This window comes from Sorex fumeus, unplaced genomic scaffold, assembly GCF_029834395.1.
Source record: "Sorex fumeus unplaced genomic scaffold, SorFum_2.1 ptg000010l, whole genome shotgun sequence".
Classification (NCBI taxonomy): domain Eukaryota; kingdom Metazoa; phylum Chordata; class Mammalia; order Eulipotyphla; family Soricidae; genus Sorex; species Sorex fumeus.
Window position 1 is genome coordinate 20,599,866 of NW_026606067.1, and position 8,660 is coordinate 20,608,525.

General features: G+C 42.8%; 1 pseudogene; it reads left to right on the forward strand.

The window, feature by feature from the left end:
- The first annotated feature begins 489 nt into the window (after positions 1-489).
- Positions 490-4,752, forward strand: LOC130019937 (craniofacial development protein 2-like; annotated as a pseudogene).
- The last annotated feature ends 3,908 nt before the right edge of the window (positions 4,753-8,660 follow it).

Here is an 8,660-nt window from a genome sequence, read left to right on the forward strand (position 1 = left end):
GCTACAGTGCTATGGTGCTACCTATCAGGACCGAAGGTGCTACCTATCAGGACCGAAGGAAGACCACCTTATCTAAAAGATAATGCATTATAAGGAGATATTAGAAGAATATTTTAAAAATTGTAATGAGATAGTGGTTTTCTCTGAGTCCTCAAATTAGTGATTTTACAAAGATAATAATACTAACACACTGCCATATTGGGGGCTTTTTCAAGGTAAGGGGAAATGAGGCTCATTGTTTTTACTGTTTTGGGGATATCGAATCTGCCACGGAGGACTTGCCAGGCTCTGCTGTGCGGGAGGGATACTCTTGGTAGCCTGCTGAGCTCTGTGAGAGGGATGGAGGCTTTAGGGTGGCCACTAATTGCCTTTACAGGTGTTCCCATGGTTCACACCATATTTGATGTTAAGAAGGATGAGCAAGGAGAGGCTGATAAAATCTCAGGGCCGAACTAGGCTGTCAAAGCAAAGATGGACTAAAATGACTGTACTTTCAATGCACATACCCTGGCATCAGAAGCATCCGTCGAGGACCTGATGGTGCAAGCACTGAAGATCAAGTACAACATCATTGGTCTGACTGAGACGAGAAGGCATCAATCACATCATGCCATTTTTGACACTGGACAAGAACTTTTCCTTGGAATATGTGACAATAAAGCCATCGGTGGTGTTGGTGTCCTTGTCAACACAAACTTGGTCATGAGCATTGATTCATTCGAATGTTTAACAACTGAAATCAGATGATTACCCTTGAATAGATGTGGCTCACTGCTGGCAGTTTCTATCTTCGTTGTCTATGCACCAACATCCAACTATGATAAAGAAGAAATTGAGAAGTTCTACATGCATATGGAGAAGTTCTATAAATAAGACCACACCTTCTACAAGATCATTGTTGGTGATTTTAATGCCAAGATAGGACCGAGAAGATCAGCCGAAGAACTCCACATCAGGACCCGTGGCCTAGAATGGAACAAACAGGGTGAGAGACTATCTGAATTCATTATGTTGACCAAGGCCATGCATGGTAACTCACAGTTCCAGAAGGCTGAATCTGAATGTTGGACATGGGAGTCTCCCTGTGGATGACTACCTGTGTCTCCCTGTGGATGTTCCACATCATAATCAATTGATGATTTTGCCTGACCAATGTCACTGTGGTCCCAAAATTCCAAACAGGATCAGACAAACGTCTCCTTTGCGCAAAATTCTACTTCACAGAGTGAGGAGAAAGGGCTGCAAAATTTAAGAAGAGAACTCCCAGAACGACCACCAACTGAGAGCTCTTTGGCATTATTGCGGAAACGTGGGGAGATGCCATCATTGACAACATCGACGAAGAATATGATAGACTGGTCCAGCACCTCCATGATTGCATGAGCAATGCCAAGAGTGGAAAAGCCACAAATAGATGCCTGTCTTCACAAACTCTTGAGTTCATTCGCCAACGTGGTTTGGCGCAAGCCTCAGGCAACCACAAGCTAATGTCCGAGCTCTCAAAGCTGTCTAGAGAAGCGATAAAGGAAGACCTCAAAGTGGGAAGAGCAGCAGTGCAGTCCAATGCAGCAGAAGTCAGGGAAAGTATTTGCAACACTCACCTGTCTTTCGCCAACTAAAAGACCAAGATTACTGCCCTCCAACGTCCTGATGGATCTATCACATCTTCCAGAAGGGCAATGGAGAAGATTATCCATGACTTCTACTTGGATCTCTTCAATAGCCACATCCTCCTGCCCACATACCAAATTCTGTGGGATGGATATGTCGTTCCCAACGTTCTCCCTTCCAAAATCCAACACACCATTTCATCAGTGAAGAAGCGTACAGCACCCGGTCCAGACTAGGTCAGACCCAAATTTCTGAAGAATCTGCCACCAGTACTCATCAATACACTGGCTTGGCATTCACACACTACCTGTCTGAATGCAAGGTTCCATCCCAATGGAAAACCAAAAGGACCGTTCTGTTGTACAAGAAGGGAGACATCCACGATATTGGCAATATCACCCAATCTGCCTGCAGTCCATTGTCTACAAGTTGTTCACTTGAGTTATCCTGAATAGAATAGGCAGAACACTAAATGAAGGACAACCATGCGAGCAAGCCAGGTTCCGAAAAGGATTCAGCATGATCGACCCTATCCACACAGTGATCTAGCTCATTTAAGTTTCGAGAGAATTCATGATTCTGTTGAGACTGAAGCAATCACTGAAGTCCTAGCCAAACAGGGATTTCAAATTCAATACATCAGGATCCTTCATGAGCTGTATTATTGGTTCACCACCAGGATCTCACCATTCTACAATGAAGTGATCATCGACATAAAGAGAAGGGTTCAGCACGGTGATACTATTTCACCAAAACTCTTCAGTGCCACCCTCAAGAACATCATGCAACGACTGGAATGGGAAGAAATGGGAGTGAAGATAGATGGTCGGCATCTACACCACCTCTGCTTCACTGATGACATTGTTCTAATAACAGCAAACATTAGCCAAGTGGCACAAATGCTGACCAACTTTGACCGTGAGTGTGGAAAGGTCGGACTACAGCTGAATCTCACCAAGACAATTTTCATGAAAAATGAACTGCTCCCTGATGTTCCATTTGCTTTCAATGGAATGAACATCTTCGGATGCAGCAGCTATGTGTACCTGGGTTGAGAACTCAACATGAGGAATGACTTGGCGCCAGAACTGCACAGGAGGAAGAGAGCAGTGTGGAACGCCTTCAGCAGCATCGAAGAAGTAGTTAAGAGGACGAATAACCTCCAGCTCCGGGCTCATCTTTTCGACTCCACTGGTCTTCCTGCACTAACATATGTCTCAAAGACCTGGCCCCTACAAAAACAGGACCAGAATGCTATTCGGGTATCCTAAAGAGTAATAGAAAGAGCTATGCTTGGGATATCACATTTCACTCAAGTAAGAGAAGGAATCTGGAGTTCCAAACTCCATCAACGATCAAGAATCAGGAACTCTGTCTTGTTTGCCAAGGCATCAAAAATCAGATGGTCCAGACACGTAATGCGATTTAGAGATGACCGCTGGACTAGAGCTGTTACCAACTGTATTCCATGGGACGTCAAAAGGATACTCGGCCACCCACCTATGAGATGGTCAGACTTCTTCATCAAGACCCTGAAACCTTGGTACATCTACACAATGGAGTACTATGCAGCTGTTAGAAAAGATGAAGTTATGAAAATTACATACAAGTGGTAGTACATGGAAAGTATCATGTTAAACAAAATGAGTCAGAAAGAGAGGGCTAGACATAGAAAGATTGCATTCATCTGGGGAACATAAGTAACAAAATAGGAGGCTAACACCCAAGAGTGCCTGAGATTAGTACCAGGAGTTTTGCTCTGTGGCTTGGAGGTCAGCCACACATTCTAGGGGAAAAGGGAGCTCAGATAGAGAAAGGAGCACCAAATAAAGGGTGTTGGGAGGATCTCCCAGGATGGAAGAAGCATGCTGAAAGTAGACTATAGACCAAACATGATTGTCACTCAATGCCTCTTTTGCAAAGCACAACACCCAAAAGGAGAGAGACAACAAAAGGTAATACCCTGCCACAGAGGCACAGTGGAATGGGGGGATGGGGGTGGGAGGGATACTGGGACCTGTGGTCATGGAAAATGGGCACTGGGGGAGGTATGGGTGTTTGATCATTGTACAATTGAAACCTAAGCACAAAAATTCATAAATCTACAACTGTACCTCATGGTGTCTCCTGCCCCCGCACCTGGTGTCCTCGCTAGGGCCCCTTGGAGGGGAGCGGGTTGAGTTTCCCTCCCCGCCTCGACCATGGCTCCGGCAACTGAAGACCTCCAGAACCAGCCACCACCATGCTGAGACCACTCTCCACACACATGAAGGTACCGGCAGAGGAACAAAGGCATGCGGGTCCCAGGGCTGAGATCTCCAAGCCTGCTCGAATCAGGGCTGAGCATCCTCCACCCAGATCCTCCATATTCCAGTAGGCAGGGGTCACACCCACCAACTGGCGCCGTTTAATTCCATCAATGGCCAAGACCCAGAGACTATAAAACCCAGCTCCCGGAAGTGCGCAGCAGCATTTGCAGCTGTGCGACATCTTATTATCTCATTCTTACTTTGGACAAACTGGCAGGCTAATGAATGTAGCCTGCCCACACGGCACACTTCCCATGGCGTACCCAATATGCCAAATACCAGTAACAATGATGGGTCTCATTCTCCTAACCCTGAAAGATCCTTGAATATGGCACTTTTTTAAAAATCTCAGGGCTAGGACGAAGGAGAAGTTACTGGGGCCTGCTCGAGGCAATCGACCTCATGGTGTTTCACTAACAAAAATTTTTTAAAAAATGTAAATGATGGAGAATGGGCACTGGTGGATGGATGGGTACTGGATCATTGTATAACTGAAACCCAAGCACAAAAATTTGTAAGTCTACAACTGTACCTCATGGTGTTTCACTAATAAAAATTTAAAAAAAAAAACCCTGAACAAATGGTTTGAGGCTCTTCATGTTCCTGGAGTGAGCAGATGACATTGGGCTATACTAGCACGCAACAGGGATGGATGGAGATGTTACTGGCACCCACTTGAGCAAATCGATGATCAACTGGATGACAAGTGATAAGTGACAATACTAATAGCTGAGTTAAATACCCTAAAAATTTGAGCAGAATTAATATTCCTGCTAATCTTTGGATGCTTTTCACTCTAGGCTTTATTGTGGTGACTGATGTCTGGCACTAACACTTTAGTATGATTAGAAAAACTTTTGGCACCTAGAAATTTCTTGTATTCCTGCAGTTGTTGTCCCTCTCTGGATCCTAGTTCAGATGAATGAGAAATGTAGTTGAAATGCAAGTCACTCTCAAGGCCAACAAAAAAAAGGAAGTGGTGACAAGACTAATCCATGACCTGAAGTTACTGTCAAAGCCAGGACAGTCTACCCATCCATTAAGCCAGGGGAGCATTCACACATTCATGCCTGTCTTTCAAATGGACCATCTCCTTCGGAGAGTCTTCTGGGTAAACTAGCAAATAGTAAAATGAGTTTTTGACTTGGGGATAATTCCCAGCTCAGAGTCCTGGGAGGCCAGTCTTGCGTTTTACATTTTGCTTCAGTTGAGGTACCAAGAGGACAATGCACATAGATGAACAAAGAATTGATTTTCTATGTTGAGTGGTGAGAAATGGCAACATGGCAAAGAAAGAATGAAGAAAAAAGGCAAGAGAGAGGTCAGCTTTGCATGGATCTGGACCCCACTAACTCCTATCTGATTCGTAATTCTATCCTATCTTCTGAAGAGGATGCTTATCATCACGGGTCATAGAACAAAATCCTTTATTCCCATGGCGAACAATATTTGAAAACGATGCTCCATGCATTTAAGGTTTGTTGGGGTTTTCTTTTTTTTTCCTCTTCACATATGGCAATATTTATCTTCAAAGTTTTCCTCTTTGGCTCACAATCTTCTTTGTCAAGCAGCTGGTTCTGTGTGGCCTAATTGTGAGAGGATTTGTGTGATTCAGTAGCCTTGTTTATTTCTACAGTGGTTCAATGGAATTTATAAACTGCATAATATTGTTCTAGACTGTTTTCTTTTTATTAAGAAGCCATATTTCCTCCAGCATTCATGACAGAGATAAAAATTAAGTGGAGCACGCAAACTATCTTCATCCCAATTTTCTTAATCAATGGATCAATCTAGAAACTCTTGCAATTAAATGGGGTCGGGTGGGGGAAGGTAGAAGCAGAACATGGAAAGATAATGAAGTGACGAATCAAGATGAAATCAATCTTTGTTTAGCTGGGGAAGGCTTGTTAACAAATTCTCCAACCTAACTAATTCAAGCTGTGATTTCTAATTAGGCCTAGCTGTTCGCAGGGAAATCCAGGAAAATTGGAAGTCTCTTAGGAAAGATCACTTACTTAGACTGGTCTTGGTCTGTCATTGAGAAACCTATGGTCATTGATGGCAAAAATTGATCTGATGGGACTATGTCTCCAGAGAGCCCAGTCTATAGAAGTATTTAGAACCATCTGATCTTATTTAAAAGAAGCAGTATGTTGCTTTCTGTTTCTTTCCAACAAAAATATTTAGCATCAAGAGATAACATAGCAGTTCATGCCTAGCAAATGTCCACCCCAAATTTGATTCCTAGCACGTCATGGTCCCCTAAGCTTTGCCAGGTAGAGCTATGTGGGCTCTGGAGCAGCCTTGGGGTATTCTGAATAATCCCAGGACTACAGGGAGGGGCCCAAGCATTACTACATCCTTAGTGAATACCAATCCACATAGAACCATCAGCCCCAGCCCCAGTGGATTCGACTCACCAGAGGGATCCCTGGGCCTCCTAAACACCAACTGGGAGGCACTCCCCCGATAAAAGAATATTCCTATGGGTTGGAGAGATGGCACAAAAGGATGAGTACAAAGGATGGTTTAACATTCGCAAGTCAATCAATATAATCCATCATATCAATAGATAAAAAAACATATTACCATATCAATGATGCAGAGAAAACATTTGACAAGTTCCAGCACCGGTTTATGATGAAAACTCTCACCAAAATGGGAATTGAAGGAACTTTTCTCAATATAGTCAAAATCATATACCACAAGCATATGGCAAGCATTATCCTCAATGGGGAAAAACTAAAAGCCTTCCCTCTCAGATCAGGGATGAGACAAGGATGCCCACTTTCACCACTTCTGTTCAATATAGTACTGGAAGAACTTGCCATAGCAGTTAGGCAAGAAAAAGACATTAAGGGCATCCAAATGAAAAGGAAGAAATAAAACTCTCACTATTTGCAGATGTCGTGATACTATATTTAGAGAACCCTAAAGCCTCTACCAAGAAACTCCTAGAAACAATAAACTTTTATAGCAAAGTTTCAGGCTATAAAATCAACACCCAAAAGTCCATGGCTTCCCTATATACAAATAATGAAAGAGAGAGAAAGGTGATATGAAAAAGGCAACCCCGTTCACAACCATGCCTCAGAAAATCAAGTACCTCAGAATCAGCTTAACTAAGGAGGTAAAGGATCTATACAAAGAAAACTACAAAACTCTACTTCAAAAAATATAAGAGCACATGAGGAACTGGAAACATATCCCCTGCTAGTGGATTGAAAGAATTAACATTGTCAAAATGGCAATACTCCCCAAAGTATTACCATCAGCCCCATCCCCAGTGGATTCGACTCACCAGAGGGATCCCTGGGCCTCCTAAACACCAACTGGGAGGCACTCCCCCGATAAAAGAATATTCCTATGGGTTGGATAGATGGCACAAAAGGATGAGTACAAAGGATGGTTTAACATTCGCAAGTCAATCAATATAATCCATCATATCAATAGATAAAAAACATATTACCATATCAATGATGCAGAGAAAACATTTGACAAGTTCCAGCACCAAAGTATTACACAGATTCAGTGTGACCCTCTAAGAGTACCCATGACATTATTTAAGGAAATTGTTCAAAAACTACTGAAATTCATATGGAACAATAAGGCCCCATGAATAGCTAAAGTAATTCTTGGGGGGAAAAGATGGGGGACTCACCTTTTCCAACTTCAAATTGTACTACAAAGTGGTAATAACTAAAACGGCAATGGTATTGGAACAAAAACAGACCCGCAGACCAGTAGAATAAGGTTGAACAGCCTTCACATACCCTCAAAGCTTTGAGCATATGATCTTTGATAAGGGAGCAAGAGAAGCGAAGTGGAGCAAGAAAAGTCTTTAACAAATGGTGCTGGCAAAACTAGACAGCTTACATGCAAAAACTGGGCTCAGACCTCTACCTAACACCTTGCACAAAAATCAAATGAAAATGGATTAAAGACCTCAACATACCAGAATCCATATGGTACATTGAAGAGAAGGCTGGCAAAACCCTCTATGACATTGAAGTTAAAGGTATTTTCAAGAACAAAACCCCATTGACCAAACAAGTGGAAACAGATAAACAATTGAAACCTTCTTAAACTAACAAGTTTTTGTACCTCAAAAGAAACAGTGACCAGAATACAAAGACAGTATACAGAATGGGAAAGGATATTCACCCAATACCTCTCCAGGCACTGGTCGAACTCTACAAGAATAAAACATCCAATCCCATCATAAAATGGGGCAATGAAATGAACAGAAACTTCATCAAAGAAGAAATCCAAATAGACAAAAGGCATATAAAAATATGCTCTTTATCACTAATCATCAGGGAGATGCAGATCAAAACAACTATGAGATGTCATCTCACACCACAGAGACTGGCACACATTCAAAAGAACAAAAACAATCAGTGTTGGTGTGGATGAGAAAGAGACTCTCCTTCATTGCTGATAGGAATGACAACTGGTCCAGCCTTTTTGGAAAACAGTATGAACGTTTCTCAAAAAAAATAGAAATCTACCCAGCAATGCCACATTTTGGAATATATCCCAGAGATGTGATATCCAGAGGGCTGGAGTGATAGCACAGAGGTAGGGCGTTTGCCTTGCACACAGCCAACATGGCCGACCCGAGTTCAATTCCTCCGCCCCTCTCGGAGAGCCCGGCAAGCTACCGAGAGTATCTCGCCTGCACGGCAGAGCCTGGCAAGCCACCCGTGATGTATTCGATATGCCAAACACAGTAACAAC